At 40.5% G+C, this 20,585-nt stretch overlaps 1 protein-coding gene and 1 long non-coding RNA gene across 7 annotated transcripts in view; one reads left to right on the top strand and one right to left on the bottom strand.

Annotated features, from left to right (window-relative positions):
- Nucleotides 1-20,585, bottom strand: part of esrrga (estrogen-related receptor gamma a) — a 160,407-nt gene that overhangs the window by 73,207 nt on the left and 66,615 nt on the right. The gene's annotated exons all lie outside the window — the stretch shown is intronic.
- LOC142378522 (uncharacterized) lies at nt 34-14,968 on the top strand. Its single transcript, XR_012769614.1, has 3 exons — nt 34-94; nt 2,851-2,943; nt 14,817-14,968. It is a non-coding gene; the product is annotated as an uncharacterized LOC142378522 (long non-coding RNA).

Genomic DNA, 20,585 nt, shown 5'->3' with positions numbered 1-20,585 from the left:
GAAGGAGTGGAGCAGGTGGAGAAGGAGGGATCAGACAAAGAGCACAGAAGGGAAGAGAGAGGGAGGGAGGATGGAAAGGAGAAGAGAAAGACAGGTGAGGGAAGATTTAAAGCAAGACATTCCGCACTCTTTCTTTCTTTACTCATCTTTCTGACCAAGACTCAAAAATCTTTCTTGTTTGGTTTTTCTGGTCTCTTGGGCTCTCATCATGCTACTGCACTGCCAAGTACATTCCCACAAAAAAAGAAGAAAAAAATAACAATATTTCTTTTTAAAAAAGACATTTTGTGGCTTCCGTCTGGTTGAAAATATGGACGTGCGCTTGCTCAGATGCAAAGCATGAAATTGACCTAATCAGATTAAGAGAATTGTTAGATCAAACGCAGAAGAGTGAGCTTGACCCTAAACCCCTAAGCCTAAATAATGTGTCACATTGCAAACATGAACAGATTGGCAGAGCACGGCAGGGCCTATCACAGCCCGGCAGTAACATATGAGATTATGGCAGTTCCAGATCGCTTGTCCTCTGTTGTGGAATGATTTGGCCAATGATTGTGACAAGGTTTCCTCTGCTACTTGCTGTTCTGTCGAGCTTCCCATCATCTCCTCACCAGCAGGCCGTGTTCCCAATAATATCAAACAGACTGGAATGTGTTGAGACAGATTCTCCAGAAGAATCTGTTCATGGCGCCTCAGAGTGAGACAGAAACAGAGGAAAGAGAAAAGCTTATGCAAGAAGAGAGGGATGGGAAAATTGGAGCCCCACAGGGAGACTCAGATCTGCTTTGCCACAATTGTACCCTTACTTTTTCTTTCCGCTCTTTCTAACTGATGTTTTCCTTTTTCCTGTATAACTTTTCGAACACTCTGTTACCACAACACACAGGATGGTGGGGAAGAGAGGTTTGGAGCAGAGAGGGAGCTACAGAGAAAGAAATCAGAGGGTGGAAAGGGGGGATGCAGAGATGAAAGAGAGTTGCTGTGATTAACAGCTTTGGAAGAGAAAAGATAGTAAAACATTTCCTGAAACCAATCTCTGCTTTGATGTCTGTGTGTGTAAATGTGTGTGTGTTTGTATAACAATAACAAAGCCTTTTTTTCTGTTTTTTAAAGCAAATATTCAATACTGATGTTTAGACAATGTTTAAAATGTCAACTGGTTAACAGCTGAACTATGGTATGAAACTATTAAAGTAAGAACATAGATTGCATATTCTTCTTAATGCAGGATGTGCGTACAAGCTTTGTGTATTGATACAGCCTTATAAAACTAAATGGAAAAATAAGCAGGCCTTGTTTACCATGTTTCTGTTTGGTCACATGCCAGACGTGTCTATAAAGTTTATTAGAACGCTGTTATTTGTTAGTTTTTCAGACAAAGTCACACATCAGAATAGAAATATGACATAGATATTGTCGTCGGGGCATCATGGAAGACAAAGAAGGGAGCCAGACCACACACACTCACTGCTTGCACACACACAATTTGCCACTTGTACTGAGGGACGTGAATTCCAACACATGTGTACACAGATGCTGCAATGCTCATGTACACAAGCACACACACACACAGAGTTATGATGTATCCAGAGGCTTATAAGCATCGACAAAGATGAGTGTGAATCAATGCTGCCGACACTACTGGGCAAACAAATCCTTCACCAAAACCTCTGACTCTAATACACGCACACAAGCACATCTATCATTTTTGTATTTGTGCAGAAATATAAAGATGTAGGAACACAACTGAAGCAGTACTTAACATAATCTATGCTGAAATTATAAAATTGTTCTGTAACAACTTATTTGAGAAATAAATATGAATGATTTCAGATCCTCTGAAGAAACATTTATTTACATGAATACAAGTCACACAGTGTTATTATCATGAACTGATCATGTTTATGGAGGTGTATTTGTGGTATTTTACTACTAATGCATTCATGTTAAATCTGAGTGCCCGGCCTCACCATGCATATGTTAAGTGAGTTTCTCTTTTTTACTTTGTCAACAATTGTTATGCTGAAACAGTCATGTCCTGTCATGCAGTTAGTTAGTATCACAACATTTTTGATGCTTCAGTTAACCCTTAAAAAAAAAACCTTTATCCATTCTGTCTTGATTCCTCGCTCCTCTTTTCCTTCTCTCCACCCCACCCCAACAGGATCATTGATTGCTTAGTTAGTGTGTATGTTGACAGTGACCCCTTTAGGCCACTCGTCCCTGTAACTGAACAAACCATACACCTCTTAAACACAAAACTATCCAAATAGAACCCATGAAAATAACTCCAGTGTACATAGTTACTGGACTCCTGGCAATAATCTGAAGCTGTTCTGATCTGTGACACTGCTGACACGTCTCTCTTCTCTTTTATCTTGTGATTGCGTGCATGAGTCTGAGTGGGTTATGTGTTTTGACCCTGTGGTGGCAGCCTGTTGACATCTATGGAAGAATTATCCGTTGCAACTCTCACTGACATCAATCACACCACTCGATAGGCCACAGCAAGTTCATTCGAAGCAATGAATGTGTGTGTGTACATGTGCGTCTTCTCTGGTCAACACAATCTTTAGCAAATTCATGAGGCGGTCACTTAGACAGCCGACCCATCAACAGATGCGTTCCAGTCATACAAAAAAAAAGAGTGAAACAATTGCAAAGACAAGTACAGATGAGCAGAATATGACGCTTGTGTTTGTTAAATCATAATTAGGTGAAATGAACTGATAACTCATTAAAACTTATTGTAGATAACTAGTGTTTTAATGATAGAAAAGGGACTACAAAGGAAAGCTGGACCAAAACTGAACATAACTAATTTGCTGTCTTTGCTTTTGCTGATGGAAGGAGAGAAGGAGAGAAGGACAGAAGGAGAGACGACTGAGGGAGAGCGATCAATTGTACTTCACTATGAGCCAACAGAGGGAGCTGTGGACTCTGGTCAGTTTAAAGCCAACTGCAGCACAGAGACTTTGTCTTTTCATCTGTATAATATGCTAAATTAAATCATATTGTGAGTCAGAAAATTAATGACAAAAGATGTCAAATAAAATGAAACAAAAATTGTTAAAGACACTCACACAGAACACAGTTATTCTGCCAGAAGGGATTAGGGGAGGTGAGGCTTAGTTATCTGATAGCTTTATCAGCAGTTATGGTAGAAAACTGTGTGAAAGTGGACAGTTTGACCACAAACCTCCTGCCTGCTCCTCCAATCAACTAACCCAAAAAAGAGAGAAAGGTAAGACAAGACGAGGAGTGAGAACAAGAGTCTCAAATTAGGAAATAAAAGTGAAATCTAGACATGAAAAAATATCAACGTCACCAAAGCGACTGATAGCTGTAAAAGCAACAAGAGGCTTGAAATGACAAGGCTTTATTAGATAAACACTGCGCATCAGCTGAATTTTGTTCGGCCTATGTGAGTGCGCTTTTTGTATATTTCCATGAATCTTTCTTTGGAATCTTAGCGTTTTTTCTTTTCATGTTGTGTTGCATATGATTCCTGTACAGTAATCAGGTGATTTCAGCAGCTGAAAGTAGAGCAATATACAATTCAAATTTGACAGTCACAGAAAGATTGATATAACATGATTTAAGAACAAATGATAAATGATTAATATTAATATAAAGAAGATCACTAAAACACTGCATTGCGTTTTTCAAATGTATATAACTGTACTATAAAGTCATATATTAACATTAACCGTTAATAACATTAATAAATCCAGAAATCACTAATAAATCTCATGCATTTTGAGTTTAACCATGATGGTTATGGCTTTTGTAGATATCTGACCATCATGTATTTAAGCCTTAATTATATATGTAAACCTAGCTCTGACTCGAGTGCAGAAGTAACTAAGCGAGTGCTTCATAGTTTACTATCTGGAATTCTGAAAAAAGTTCAGTACCAAAATGTTCACTTTCATTTCTCCCTTTTTTGCATGAGCTCATTTGACTACTGGAACATAGTTTCATGGAGTGCTATTAAAGGAGAAGTTAGTTTTTTTTAAACCTGGACCTTATTTCTGGCATAATATACGTTCATCTACTCTCGATAACAGTTTGGTGAAAGTCGGCGTCCTTCGGCGTAAACTTCCCCTTTAAGTACCGTGACATGGTTTCCAAGGACATTTGAGTAGATGTATGCACATCGCTGCATTCACCTACTTTATTACTAACCATCAAGGTACACAAAACCTAACTAATTATAGAAAAGGCACAATGTTTTAGGGCATAGCCTACTTCATTTGATTAAAGTGATACTCCGGAGTAGATTCAACCTGGGGTCATTTGAACCGTGATATCCAGCCAAGTAGCCCACCCGCAGTTTTTTCGATATTGGCTGAACATCAGCTGAGTTACTGAGTTATCCCGAATAGCTTCGTACAAGGGTTAATGGATCCTGGTCCGTATCTCCAAAATTACCACACTAAAATCACATGCCATGACACCAAACTTCTACAGTAGTACAAATATGGTCTGTGCTCACCAAACGATGCATTTGGAAGTTTGAAAATAGTCCAGGAGTTTATTATTATCAACACAAGCCTGATAGCTTTTCTGCTGCTAAAGCTGCGTCGACGTCACTTCTGGGAGCTGGGAGCTTCAAAGTAAGATGAGGGTTGATCTACTACTGTAGACAACAAAGTATATGCTATATTCTACATGTTTTTTTTATGAATTTTTATGTTGTAGAGTTGTGAAATTATTTTATCAATGGAGAAATTGAGCAGCCTTGCTTTGTTGTCTACAGTAGTAGATCAACCCTCATCTCACTTTGAAGCTCCCAGCTCCCTGAAGTGACGTCGACGCAGCTTTAGCAGCAGAGAAGCTATCAGGCTTGTGTTGATAATAATAAACTCCTGGACTATGTACAAACTTCCAAATGCATCGTTTTGTGAGTACAGACCATATTTGTACTACTGTAGAAGTTTGGTGTCATGGCATGTGATTTTAGTGTGGTAATTTTGGAGATACGGACCAGGATCCATTAACCCTTGTACGAAGCTATTCGGGATAACTCTGTAACTCAGCTGATGTTCAGCCAATATCGAAAAAACTGCAGGTGGGCTACTTGGCTGGATATCACGGTTCAAATGACCCCAGGTTGAATCTACTCCGGAGTATCGCTTTAAGTTAAACAGTTATTTGAGACCCGACTGTCACTGGTATACATTCTTATCATGTAAATTCTGTTTCTGCAACATTAAATAAAACATTAAACATTTAACGATAATGAACTGTGGACTCAAATCAGTTTACATACATGCATCAAATAATATCTTTTTTTTTTTTTTAAATCAGACTCTTGTGCCAATGGAGGAACAAATACAGACCGCACTGCATGATGGTCAAAGAGGACCCTGTCCACAACATGCATCCAGATATGAAGCTTCAGTTTGAAACCTGCCTTCCTCGTGGCTCTTGTACTCCTAGCTGCAACTCAACTTTTCACTGACATTTTAAAATGTATTAGCCAGCAGAAGGCCAAATGCTCCATGACAAATGCTCCAGTTTCACAATTCACACAACATAAAGTGACTTCAGCAGCTGGTGAAAGAATTCAACTAAAAAAATACCAGCAACGGCAAAATGTACAGGTGAAAACACCTGAAAGAAACTAACAGCTTTTTACCTTTTTAACTTTATATTTTATTATCGCTATAATTACAGTTTATAATTTCTGCATGAATGATAATGATTGGTAATGGTTTGGGATTGTTTCAATTTGAAAAACTTTTGTTCTGATGTTAAGTAACCAAAAGCCCCGGTAGAACAGTTCAGCTGCTTCAAATATTTCAGAGGCTTAATCCAAAACATGTAAGCAGATCTCAATGCGCTGATACACTGGGGAAAATTTATAGAAGATATTGCACAAGTTTCTTTTGTAAATCTGTCCATGTGTGTGCACAGACGTGTGTGTGTGTGTGTATGTGGGGGGGCACCGACAGGGAGGGAAGAGATGATGATCAAGGCCAAGGAGAGAGCGCCAGCTGCTTGGAAAAGCTGCTGGGTTTAGAGGGCTTTCTGGAGCCTGTCACCAAAACTCTGCCTGGGTAACCTTTGAAGGACGGTACACGGAGGGTTACACGAAACACACACACGCACGCACGCTTGCATCAAACACACTCAATCTTATGCAATCACAACACCACAATTATGTCCCGTCCCAGCACATATTGTTACAGCAAACAGGTTTGTTTAGAGGTTTGCATGAGGTTTCGAGACCTAACACGCACACACACACACACACACACACATTCAAAGAGAACAGGCAGCCCTGTGATTTCACACAAAGGTCAAGCAGCTTTTGCAGCAAGAAAGACAGATGTGTGAGTTTGGTGGTGAGAAAGAGTGACATGGAGATGGTGACTTTATTATCTTAAAAGGGACTGTTAACCTCTACAGATTTCCACTAGATTTTGTCTATGTGACTGTTGCCTGGATCTGCCGAGAAACACCAAAAACATGCATCTTGTTTCCAAAATGAAGTTTCCAGAGAAAAAAGTGTGTTCTAAGATATGTAATCTATCAATGTTGCTATGATCAAATACAACTGCATTAAGTTTAGTGGATAACAAAAAGGACAGAGGATATATTTTCCAAATAAAAACACTTTCAGAGTCTGACACACACACACATGCACACTAGGTCATTTCTGGTCACTATCCTGTCAGTGGTCAGATTGAAGGTTGGCTGGACTGCCCCTCATTATAGAGTGAAAGGAGTGACCTCATCAAGTGGGGACAGGCAAAAGGGAAGGCTTTGGGCTAGACCGAGGTGTAACCTCATCAAATGTGGACAGACAGGGCAGACATGATAGATGTCACCTTTGAATCTGTGTGTTAGTTTATCTGTATGCACATAATATCCATTCAGTCAACGTTTATATACCCAGCTCCTGCTGAATATTTTGTGAGCACACAGATACATGCATCCTCTCAGTCCCAGCAAAACTTCCATGCTTACATTCTACACTCAAGAATTCTCCATCTGTCTTCAGCTCAAGCACACCTAGGCTAACATATTTCTTGTTGAAATAAAGGAATACACTGTCTTAGCATTAACAAACAATCGTGCATATTCATTTACCTGTTCCCGAGCACATTCTGAATTCATGTGGACAAAAAAACAGGCTGGAATTGGCAAAAAATGTTGGTAAAAAAGAACTATAAGAACTAAGAGTAGGAAAGGTACAATGAGGGAGGCAGATTGACAAGACGAAAGGACAAACATACTGCATGTTTAGCTTCTGACAATAAAACATGAATATTGTAATTACTTTACCACCATTGCCTTATTTTCTTACACTCTCTCGACCCGATGATCTCTCCAAACCACACAGACAGCGCCTCACTGTCTTTCTCTCCTTCCTCTACCTTCTCATCCTAAGGTCTTGATATATTCCCAGGGATAAATTAAAACTGGGATGTAATTATACACAGAGTGAGTCCTGGGTATGAAAGCTTTGAGTTTGTGTGGATATATGTGTATGTGTGTGTGCCTGCATGTTTCTCAATGCGTCTGTATAAAGCAGTGTTTTGTATTGAAATAGGTGACTTCGGTGAGGTGCGTTCCTTTAATTACGCAGCTCTCAAACAGAACATGAGTGGGCTATTCCACTGGGATTAGTTGTCTCTCAATGCAGTCTCTTTGTTAACACAACACACACATAATACACACGTACACTCACACCCAAATGAATGCCTGCCAAAAAAGCCCCTCTCTACAATAGTTCAACACTCAATTTATTCAAAGTGAGGTGCAAGCCAAGTGAATAATTCCGCTACTAATAAAGACGGTAAAAGACAGCATGTGTACAGACGAGATGGGGTGGTGGTGGGGTGGCGAAATAGCACAAAAGAGGAGCGAGTACAATGTTGAGAGGAAAGGTAAGACTAAAGAAAAAAAAAACGTGATATTCAAGGACGACAAAAATCGAAATTCTACATCTATTGCAGTTTTCAATCTGGAGAGAACAGAAATTTGATCTGTACCAGTTTGTATGTAAGTGTAAATTACACACAGAAAAAAAGAAGATCTCCCAAAGTTTATAAAACCAGGATGTGACATTTTTCTAACATGAACGCATTTTGGAAGGAGGCCCCTGCAGGGACTACAGAGAGAGGAGCAAAAGTCAAGTTTGTGAGTTTAAAACAGTCTATACACGACCGGCTTCTGATCTATTAATCTAGTTAATATCAATTAATATGAATATTATTGAGAGAAAAGGATTCCATTGTGCCGTTACAATAGGCCACCTGTAACAAATAAGCCATCATCAGGACAACAGAACAAGTTGTTGTACAAATGAAATTGGATTAGTCTGCTAACTTTCTGCCTGCATTCTTCCTTCTGGTGTCTTGACTCTGTTTCAACACACTAACCCCTTCTGTGCACCAAAAATCATTGCTGGTGCTCCTGAGCTTTTTTCTTGAACAATGGTTAGTGACAATGGGTTAAGGTCAACAATTTTCCAATTAAATCTTAGTTATCTTCTGATAATGTATTAACTTGTTTTCTAGGAAGGGTTTCGATAAAAACAAAAAAAAAAACTCAACTCTAACTGCTTCATGAAATAAGATTTTGTTGTGATGGATGTGAAAGGATGTGAAAACAAGACATAAGAAATACTTCAAGAGAATATTAAGATAAAAGGTTAAAACTATTAAAAAACTACTAATAAATAGCAGTAAAACAATACGAAAGCACAGACATGAAAAACTGAGTAGAAAACAAAAGGGTTAAAAATGAAAACAGGTGGCACAGAAATAGATCAACCAAATAATTATAAATTCTTTCAAAGAGATTCTATAAGATTTGTCCCAACAACTGGGGAAAGCATTAAGTCACACCCAGACAGAGAGCTGGTTTCACACAAGTATGGGCCTGAAAACTAAAAGCTTTGCCCATAAAGCTTAGGGTTGCAATTGAAGTATGAGCAAATGACCTATAAGGTCGGACCCATTCGAACAATGGTCCATTTTCCTCATCTATAAATATGACTTGATGTCTTCGCTCATATTTATACAGAAATATAAAACATGTTAAATGATTCACAAAGTTTCAAGCACCATTGTGTTTTCCTGGCTACTTATTTCACTGTTTGTGCTTGAGGAGGGTGGAAATTTGAGGACTTGTTATACTAAATGCATGATATTACTGCACCCAAAGAGTAAAGGGGGTTGCAGTAGTCCACACTGAAAGATACACAGGTCATAAACACATTCCACTTCATCTGTGTCTGTGTCTAATGACGTGTGTGAGTAATTACTTTAAGCCCAATGTGTGCGGGTGTTTAAGTGTCTCTGCTAATGTATGTTTTTATCTGGGTTTTTGTCTATGACTGTGCAAGCAATGAGTATGTTTAATGGTGTGTGTGAAAATAATCACTTAATCGTTGCTTCCTCCATTTGAGAGGAGTGTATGTGTTAGTATGCGTGTGTGTCTTCATGTAATGGTTTCCCTGTAAAGTAAGCTTAAAGATGCAGAAATAAGTGGGAAGGTCTGGAAAAAGAAAGCGAGGTAAAATAGTAATAAAGATTGGTGAGAAGAGAGGAAGAGAAGGATTTAGGTGGATGAGAAGAAAAAGGGAAGACAAAACAAGATACCAATACTGAGGGAGAACATCAGTAGAAACACACATCTCATCCCTTTATCTTACTCTCTCTCTAATTCTCCGCTATAACCCTTCCTTCCAATGTTGCACTCCAAACCGTCGGCCTGTGAATTTATAGTTGGCCCAATGATTGCTTCTCAGGCCACGATGGCTGTAAATTGCTTTGCCATTTGGTAAATGTTGGCAGTTAGAAGGTATACAAGTAATTATTTCCGCTTGTGCTGATTGAGACATAATTCCAAGACGAGGCCCTGGAAAAATGACAGCATTTCGAAACAACTCTGTTTTAATTTCTCAGCATTCCTAATTAGAATCCGTATGAACACGGGGAGTTTTTTATGTGGTTTCCTCCAATGGGGCCAGAAATAATTAAACTGTCATGGGGAAATAAATACGTATAAACAAGGCATAATTTTTACAGTGCGCAGCACCTTGTCAGGCCATGACTTTTTGTGAAGAAAAACAATGTGGGGAACAATACAGGGGCATAGAGGACACACTGATGACACACACACACACACACACACACACACACACACACACTGCAAAACACATACAGAATCTGTAGATACAGAATTACTCTACGTATGATTTCTACCTTAACCAACAGTCCTAACAGAATAATGTCTGCTTGATAATCCTTGATGGACTAAAAGAGACAGGTACTCCGAATTAAAGACAATTGCTTTGTCAATTATTGAAAAAATACCAACTTTTGTGCCTGCTGTGGAAAAATGTGAAATGTGAAAAAAAAAAGGTGCGAACCCTTTAAGAAGTTTTTCTTAAAGGGTTCGCACCTTATTCATCACAATTTATTTGACATGGGGCATTCATTTGGATTACTTAGTGCTTGCATACAACATTTTATGAGATCACAGAACTCTGCAACATAATCAGTTACTGATATAATCACATAAATCAATTTAATTTTCAAAGCAAAACCAGTGGTTTTGGCCACCCTGTGTTCCGGCACCTATTTGGGCAGATCCGGTACCTCTCACAAAAAAAAAAAAAAAAAAATGGTTAAAATGAAATAAAATATGCAGATATAAATTTACAGAACAAATCCCAAGAATTTCATGTTGTTTATTAAGATTAAGATTTGAAAGAGTCGGAGATCTGTGTTGACGCACTGAAAAGCTGGGCCAACGATCAAAGTGCTTTCACTTTTGAAATTCGCCACATCGAGGAGCACGTCACAGAGAGGAAGAAACGGTAACCATTTCAATGCAAACATATCAAAAAGACAGTTAAATTTACTGTCTTTTTTTTTAAAAAAAAGGAAGAGTTGCATGACACTTCAAAACGATTCAGAAAAGCCTCCACAAGCAGCGACGAGGGCAGCTGCAGCGGTGATGTTGATGGTCAAAACCAACTGCAGGAGGAGGTTAGCGCGCGAACAGCTAGCCGGGTTCACCGACAGCTAGCCAAGCCCGGGCAGGAGGCTGGCTCTCACTGTGGGAGTCACTGTGTCAGCGGGCCTACAGAATGTACAGAGACTCAGATGGTAAAGACACCCCCGATGAGCTGATGGAGTTACTTGTTGCTGTCAACAGCATTCCCATTGCAAGTGCTGAATGTGAGCGCGGATTTTCTCAAATGAACTTGATTTGCACTCCCAACCGTAGCTCTTTGCTCACATCCACCATGTCATCTTTACTCTTCTTAAATCTTGTTGGATCCCCCCTGGCTAAATTCAATCCAGTCCCGTACGTGAGGTCCTGGGTGACCAAAGGACACAGAACTGCCACAGACACACGCAGTAAAAGCAGAAAACAAGAGGCAGAGGACAATCCGGACATGCTCGTGATGTGGGGTGTTTTAAACAACTAAATATGGTGAGCAAACATACTGTCTATTAATAGGCCGCCGTGCCAATCTTTGAATAATAAATATATTTTTTACACGTTAGACCTGCTGAGAAATGAATTGCTGGCTGTATACTGAAGTCCCACCTGTGGTGATGTGGGCATTTGCCTATGTTTTGCGTACTAGCCTAAAATAATTATAAATTATCGTCATAACATTTATACCATGGATATTATTTGAAATTGAGGCTTGTAAGTCCCACAGCGTTTCAAGTGGACATTTTCATGTTGTTTTCAGCACCTTTTCTGTATACGTTCCGGGACCTGTACAAATAAAGCACTGAGCAAAACCTTTAAATTATGTTAGAAATAACCTCTATTGTTCAGGCAATTTATAGGTGATAGTTTCTTCCACATCTTTCTACAAAGGTGACATTTTGGGTTTGTTCACAAGCTCGCATTATTTTATATATATGTATATATATAAATATATATATACTTCCAATTTATGTTTATGATCACGTCTTGGCTCCAAAACCTTTGTCAAAACAAACTAGAAGTTACACCCACAGAAATTGGTTGGTGGTTTAACATGATCTAGTAATTCTCTAAAATCTATCCTTTAAAGGAGACGTGTCCTTTTTTTCCCACAAGCTGACACAATTTCCTGAGGTCTTCATGAAATGTCTATGATATGCTTTGGTCAAAATAAAAAAAGGGACACTACAGCAACTCTTTCTTCTTCTTTACATCTCTGTTCAAGCGGATCCTTGTAAGGCATGTAGTGACATTCTTTCCTCAGGGTCTGCCCCTTAAGTCTTGCTGTTTTTTCACCATCACAGATCGACTCCATAAACTCTGGACTTAACTGACGCTCCATTCTTCCATGTTTTGTTTAGGTTTTTAGCAGCTAACCTTCAGAACTGTTGCATGTACGGCCAAAAATTCAGAGATATTTGTCAGAATTTCTAACGTCCAACTGGTGAAAAAAGTGAGGAACACTAAGCAGAAGTCAAATTATCTTGTAGGAACATAAAATAGAACTGCAGAAGTTTGCAGCTAACTAAAGAGCTACCATCATTTTGAACTTCACATCCATGAACAAAGAGTAGTATTAAAGCTATGGTTGGTAATCCTGTTCAGAAACACATTTTGTAATACTGGGTGAAATGGTCCGTCTATCCTGAGAGAAATCTATACAAGATGTATTTAGAAAAAGGGACGAAAATAATCAGACCTCTGTGGCAGCTGCAGGACTGAGAAAAAGCTGACCAATCCGAGATCAGCGCCCCGCTGATCTCGGATTGGGGCGCCTACAAAAAACCAATCAGATGCCTCTGCGCTTTCTGCCTACGCCCCCCTCTGTCGGCTCCCTCCTCCGCGTGCGCACGTGGTTCTACCGGCTTTGGATGAAGCACTGACGGAATGGGGGGGTGGAGCTTAGAGGAGGGGCCACTTTCGAATCTTGCTAGCTCTCTAGGATTACCTACCATAGCTTTAATGAAATGAGTATTATTACTGGATCAGTGGTATTTTAGCCAACTTATCCATTAACATATGCCTAGATGAGTCCCAATTATATTTTTATCATGAATGTTGTAAGAGCTATAATAAAGAGATAATGAGTGCTGTACATGAAAGAAGGGGTTACAAGGTGGTGTAGCGGTTAGCATTGCAGAGTCAAAGCAAAAGGACTGTTGTTTCGAATTCCACCTGAGACCTTCCTGTGTCAAGTGCACGTTTTCCCCATGGGTTCTCTTCAGGTATTCTGGCTTCCTCCCAGTGTCTAAAAACACGCATGTTAGGTGAACTGGTGATTCTAAATTTACCTTGACGTGAATGTGTGTGGTTGTTTGACTGTGCACTGGCACTGTGATTAACTGGCGACCTGTCCAGGGTGTACCCTGCCAATGAACTGGATTGATAGGGTAGAGAAAAAGCATGTTGAAAAGCAAGTAATTATGTACTTGTTAAAACACGCTACTTATAAATAAATACACAGACTAGCACCCAAACACATCTTTTATAACTTTTGAGATAACAGGCCATGATTTTATTGATCCCTTCTAATGATTCTCAGTTCTTGTAGTTGTCTTATATAGAGGTTGGGAAACATGCTCTATTACAGTCAGCAAGTGGGTACATGGTGTTTCCATGATGGTCCCATTACATCTTAGAAGACCCAATAGCCGCTTTCGGACTGTAGGAACCTTTGGCAGTTCTAATAACCTTTTAATCCGCGGGGCCGTTTTCTCCCGTGTTCGGACATACAGGAACTCGGGGCTTTCTCCCTTAGTTCCTATAACTATTTAGCTCCTTCTCCGAGGTCGGGTCTTTTCATGGTTCTATAGAACGATCTGAGGGAGGTGTGTGGTGGTCGGTAGCTACGCCCCATGTCATGCTATCACGGCTGAAATGTTTCCTCATAAGACACAGACACAACCGGCGGGTGTTTAATAAGTTAAACTTACACTGGTCTCATTTGTCTGCAGCGCTCTGCTCTCCTTTCTTCCTTCATGAAATGAAAAAATATCTCCTGACTCTCTCTGTGAGCTCTTCCAGCCTCGATATTAGACGCCTGATGTGATCCTCCATGATTAATATCACCATCATGCAGACCATAAACACGGTGGCCTCCCCGCTCTCCATATTAGCTTCATTGTGGTGTTTTTTCTTCTCTAATTACTTTTACGGGTTTTGTTTTGTGTTTGAATGTGGCGCTAAACGGCTAACGGCTAACACGTCACTGAAGCAGACGGCTGCGCGCGCCGCATCAGTCCCTATCAGGTCCCGACTCATGTGCGAATGCAGACTGAAACAGAAGGACAGTTATCAGAACGAAATTCGAGTAGGACAGTTCTGATAACTGCGTTCCTATAACTACTCTGTCCGAAAGCGGCTATTGTTGCCTCTTGGAGCCCAGTGCATCTCTCTTTGCTTCTACTCCTCCCCTTGCGTTGTTGTTTTAATCTTGAAGACCAGTTGAGGGGCATTCGTGTAAGTCATAACCAGTTGTTTGCTCTGTAGCTATGAATAGCCACCTGATAGTTTGCTGGAGAGATTGTCCTAGGATTTCCATCTGTTTCTGCAGCTTGGATCTTGAAGTCGTCTTAAAGCCAATATTGTTGGGGTTCTGGGAGTGTGTTGGTTCTTTTCCCTTCCACCAGGTGGTAGTCAGGAGCACGGTGGCTGAGCCTGGCATCTGACGAGGCACACCTGCAGTAACTTACCGTCATCAAGGAGGAGCATTTAAGGAGATCACTGTCAGTCCTTCGGTGCCTGATTGTTGCCATAAGTGGTACTTCAAGCCTCTGAAATACTTTTTCACGAACCCGTCGAAATACCTAGTAGATTTACCTGTTTATTTTTTTGCTTCCAAGGTTTTCCAGTTTCCTGAAACCAAGCTCGGACCTTTTTATCCAGTACACAAACCTGAAGACTCTCTCAAGCCCTGTCCGCTCTCCACCGTGCTCTGGAACACCAATCCGGATTCTAACCCTCAAGCTCCTGAAACCCCTCAGTGTTTTTTCTTTTCCCCCCAAGTGGATTCGCATCTAAGAACCTGTAAGTCTCCAGACATCTTCATCCTGCTCCGAAAACTTTCTCAAGACTCGCCTGTGTATTTGTTTCAGTCCCAGTAATTCCTGCAGCCGCTGTGGTGCCAGCCCGTGACAGAATTCACTTCCTGGAAAGATCCACTCCATGAAAGACAATTTTTCTCACTTTGAAAATAAACACTTTAAACTATCCGGACTCTTGAGTTTCCTGACAATCAGAGAAAACCATGACAAATATCTGCTAAAGATACTCTTGTTCTTTGGCTTTGCTGTGCTTCCTTATCTGCAAGTCTAAATATTTCAGCTCCCCCCCCCCCCCCCCCCCCCCAAAAAAAAAAACCTTCCTCTACTATCTCCAATGCTACAGTACAGCATGCTTTGTTTTCCATTATAGGTCTATGTCCTATAAGTATTTTTCTCTTTGACAGCTGTTCTACTGGAATAAAGGTTTTTTTTTTTTTTTAAAGGAGAAGCTGAAGGTGTGGCATTGATGGTAGTTCTCCTTGCTTCCAGGAGAGTACCTCAGCCTTGAGACAGACTCAGTCTGCAGTCAGTAAAGTTTTGCCTGAATGTTAGTGGTTTATATAGGAGGGGGCATGCTGGATTTTGTCCATTCTAATGGTTAGACTTCAAAGGAGTTGAAACTATATCACAGGTGGCTCTGATTCACAGAGACAAATGATGAACACAACCATGCATGCTCACACTCACTCCTAGGAACAATTTAGAATCACCGATTAACCTAACATGCATGTTTTTGGATGGTGGGAGGAAGCTGGAGTTCCCAGAGAACCTACGCATACACAGGGAGAACATGCAAACTAGAGCCTGGCTCGGGCCGGATTTTTCTGTCCGAGCCCGGCCCTCAACCGACAGAAAAGTTCTTAAATCCGACCCGAGCCCGAGATTAATTAAAATATTTGTGCCCGAGCCCGCCGGAAGCCCGAGACCAGTGACCAACGCAAGACGGCGCACCCTAATAAGTAAATACACATTGGTGACAGCGCACCATTATCCACCATAATCCATTATAGCTTAAAGCGTTTCCACACAGTGGATTTCCCCCTCTCATTTTCCACGACTTTCAGTTCTCCAGAAGCTATTTTTCTTTTAATGTCCTCCATAGTGCTTCCAGCCAACTGAGCTCGGCTGCACTGATCGCACGTGTTTAATGTAAAGTTGTTCGAATGTTCGATATGTGTGCGTGCGCACCGAGCATGCACAGACCACAGATGCACACAGATGCATGCTGCACAGCATGAGGCACGAATAGCCTACCAACATTTTCATTTATGCATATTCAATTATTTATGGTTAAATCACAAAAACTGACGTTTGCAATGAACTGAAACCTGTCCTCTGGCTGTTTATAATTTTCACGATGTCTGCTTGCTTTCGAGCCCGACCCGAGTCCGACAAGACATTCTAATTTTTTGTCTGAGTCCGGCCCGGCCCGTCGGGCTTCGGTCGGGTTGCCATACTCTAATGCAAACTTCAAACAGAAAGGCCCCAGCCGGGATTCAAACCAGGAACCCTTTTGCTGTCAGGCGACGGTGCTGACCACCATGCAGCCCGTCCTCTTGCATTTTTGTAGATTGAATTCATTTGTGTTAGTCTTGCAGTGTTAATGAAAAATATCCTGCAGTTAAACAATGATTATGGAAGCCTCACTGCAAAATCCTGAGTTAGAAACATTGAGTGACTTAAAGGACGAAAGCGAGCGCACACTGATAGGGAAAGCTAATAGAGATGCATTTGAACTAGAGTTACTCAATTACCATCTGACATCAGCTTGCGGACCCCAGCTCATGAACACTATAGATATACGCACGCACTGGAACACACACAAATACACACGAAACATTTGCTACAATACAGCCTAAATGGATCTAGTAACAGAGATAGGGATAGCAGATATCACAGGCTTCATCAGGTTCTTCGAGAAAGAGGTATCAGATAGAAAGTGTATATTGTGGCGTTACCTGGTAATTCCATTTACTATCAAGCGTTTAACTGGTATTTTTATCTAGCCTGTGCAACAATAAATTTAACAAATTGCTTAAATTCCCCTTTTTGCGCACAAACAACAAAGTAAGACAAGTGGCAGTGACTCCCACCAGAAAGCACCTGGTAAAAAGGCACTAATTCTTGTGACAATTTGTCTTGGGTCAGTGTGGTGACCTGTACAGCTTCATATTACAGTAAGAGAATGGCTTATTGATACTGTTTCTCCAACCATACGTCCGGTCAAATTGTAAAAAAAATAAAAAAAATAAGAGCTCCTGTCATGTTTTCCTTGGCTCTTTTCCTTTATCTCATTGGAAAATGTCATAAAGTTAGGAAAATCTGGAGGGGAAATTTTTAGGGATGCACCGATACCGATACTGGTATCGGGTATCGGGCCGATACTATTCTAATATACTCGTACTTGTACTCGTTAAAGTTAACCGATACCATGAACCGATACCAATTTATTTAGACCGCGATCAGAGGGTGTCCAAGTCCTGGGGTCCGTTTCACAAAGAAGGTTCAACATACTCTGAGTATATTCCTGACCTCTGAGTTGATCTACTCTGAGATAGAAAACTCAGAGTTTTCGGTTCCAGAAACGCTGATTTGAGTGAGTTTAATCAACTCTGAGTAGGTTCACCTTGAGTTTTGCGTGTGCGCCACAACTTTATAAAGCCAGCATCAATGGAGCCCCGATTCGACGAGTCATGGCAACGGGGAAGAGGAGGGGCTACGTTTTTCACCAACCTCGAATTGGAAATCTTAATGCGCTCATACGGCGAGTTTCAATACGTTTTAAAAAATAAGCGCACCGCTGCAGCAGCAAAAGTGTAAGTTTAAATGGAGTCCTTTGCAATCACAATAATATTACAGGGGAAAACTGCTTGAATGCCATTCATTTATTTAATTTAGTGCAATCCCGTGGGGGAGAAGCGCACTTGGCAGCAGTTTAAGATGAAATATAAAAACATTGTTCAAACAGGTGAGACCTCGGCCTGGAGGTACCTCATTTTGATCATGTTTTACACTGTAAAATAAATATTAAGTGGCTATTTGACTGTGCAGTTATTTTATTCCCAACATAATGCTGTTTTCACACACATAAACTATGTCTTCTCATCTATATCATGTTCTTTTAAATAATTAAGCCTATTTAAACTAACACAGACTTCTACTGAGCCAACAGAAAGAAGGCAGATGCCTGTAAAACGGGTGGTGGCCACCACCTCTAACGGGAGGGAAGTGGCTGAGGGAATCCCTGGAGGGAATCCACCCCCAAGACACGAGTGCCTTTATAAAATATAATAGGCCTATATTGTTTAAGCCTATTCATACAAATATTTATTTGTCTTTTATGTCTTTTTTTTCTTTTGTCCCAACAAAATTCTGATGGTGCCGCTCAAAAAGATAATTGTCTGTAAATGCAAAAATCTATGCGCGGTCTGATAACCATCTCCGACGAATATTTATTTCTCTGCGCAATAATGCTGCACCTTCATCCACGGGATTGTTATCAAAAGGACATGTTCGTGAAAAAAGTCGCCTCCTACTGTGCCTAAAGGACTTCTAGAAGTAGAAGAACTCGCTCTGCTGAGAGAAGGCGGAGACAGAAAGAAACTCAAGGTTTCTTGAATAAAACCTGGTCCCGACCAGGTTAGGTTCAGAGAGTCTGTTACTACGGTAACTGACGGAGAGGGTAAGTTACCTCTCTTTGTGAAACAGGCTAGAGTTACCCCTCTTTCTCGAGGTTGAGTTACCTCCCTTTGTGAAACGGAAAACTCAGAGTTTCCCTCATTTCAGGGTTAATCAACTCAGAGTTTTCACTAAACCTGCTTCGTGAAACGGACCTCTGGTGTGCAATATACAAATACACAAAAATAATATTTTTTTTAATTTACCATATTAGTACTTTGTATGTACTCATTTCATAATACAGAGGAAAACTCTATTCCTAAAAAAATTATTAAAAAAAAAATCCTCAGAGAACTCCATATTTCGCTGTTACCGCAACTTTGCGCAGGTGGGAATTATGAGACTGTGACACATCAAAGGCTGAAGGACAACATTAAAACAACCAACCACCAGTGCAGAGACTGCCGACAACAACCCACCACCAAAAAGAAAAGAAAAAAAACTGTCAGCAGACAGTATCATGGAAGTTACCTGTCTTACGGCTTCAGTTGGACCGGGGGTGTCAACAATCCTCAGCCCGAGTGCGTCCTGTCGGGAAAAGTTAGCTAATGCTAACTTAACTGCTAGTTAGCTAATTCTTCTGCATCGGACTACCTAAGCATCTCCCACCACGCGATTGAGCAACGTCTTCTTTTCCCCACTACCTGCCTATGTGAGTTAGCGTTCTCTACTCTGGTTCACATGAAGAACAACAGGAGGTCACGGCTCTCTGTTGAACAGGACTTGCGAGTGGCCCTCTGCTCAGTGCCACCGAGGATTAAAGAAATCTGCGCGCCCCGACAGGCACATGTATCTCACAAATTTGTAAGTAGGCTAAATATTTGCAGTAGCACATGTTTCACTGATTGCTGAAATGTTGCATTGATAATTTGTAGTTCAGGACCGTGGGCAGTGCAGCTTCCTTGCATTGACAGTTCTCTGTGCTGAAATTCTGCTTCTGAGTTTCCTTTGCCTCATTTTTAATTTTGTGACCTCTGGTTTAAATGAGTGTGTTGCTGCTTTGATGAAGCCTAATTTGATAAAGTTTCAAATTAATTTTTGAAATATTTTGTTAATAAATATTTCACGAGTAATATAGTTGTCTTTGTCACATTTTATTTGGCATAAGTAAATAGTTATGCACATTTACAAATATTTTACATGATATGAGTGAAAACACGTGTTATAAGGGCTATTTTGCACAATAGGTGTGCCTTGAGATTTTTACGTGTCCTTTAGGTTGAACACACAGGTGTGCGTTCAGACGGGACTTAAGTTACCACAGGACGTCTGTGTTTCGCCGAAATACAGTAGGTAATTCGCGGCGGAATTATTACCCCACAAATCACGGACATGGCCCATTCGCACAGGACTAAGAACTCAGACAATCTCCGCAATTATTCCGAATTACGGGGGGTCCATAGGTAATATTTATCCCGTGCGAATTGGGCTTTAGACACAAAAAGTTTGGGAACCACTGGGCTAGTGAGACCGAAACCTGTCTTCCAGTTCATTGCATTTTTTTTGTGGTAGAAGTATCGGCATCGGTACTCGGTATCGGCAAGTACTCAGATCCAAGTATTGTATCGGTTTGAAAAAAAGTGGTATCGGTTTATCCCTAGAAATTTTGTAACTAATGCTGCAATGAGAACCCAACCACACTTACACTGAGCTGTGGGTCTGCAGAATTCAAACTACAAATCTTTAATAAATGTTCTACAAAAAGTGCTTTAGATATTTCATCAATAGCAATTGTATCACACTGTTACATGAAGGTCATCTCATATATTAGAGATAAAAGGAATATTACTCCATTATCAAGGTTAGTTTTAAAATGGAAAGTGAAAAAAAGCTAAATGTGGCTCACCCTCACCCTCCTGTAGTCATATTTATCTAAACAAATCCAAGTTA

This window comes from Odontesthes bonariensis, chromosome 1, assembly GCF_027942865.1.
Source record: "Odontesthes bonariensis isolate fOdoBon6 chromosome 1, fOdoBon6.hap1, whole genome shotgun sequence".
Classification (NCBI taxonomy): Eukaryota; Metazoa; Chordata; class Actinopteri; order Atheriniformes; family Atherinopsidae; genus Odontesthes; species Odontesthes bonariensis.
This window is presented reverse-complemented; position numbering and strand designations above follow the sequence as displayed.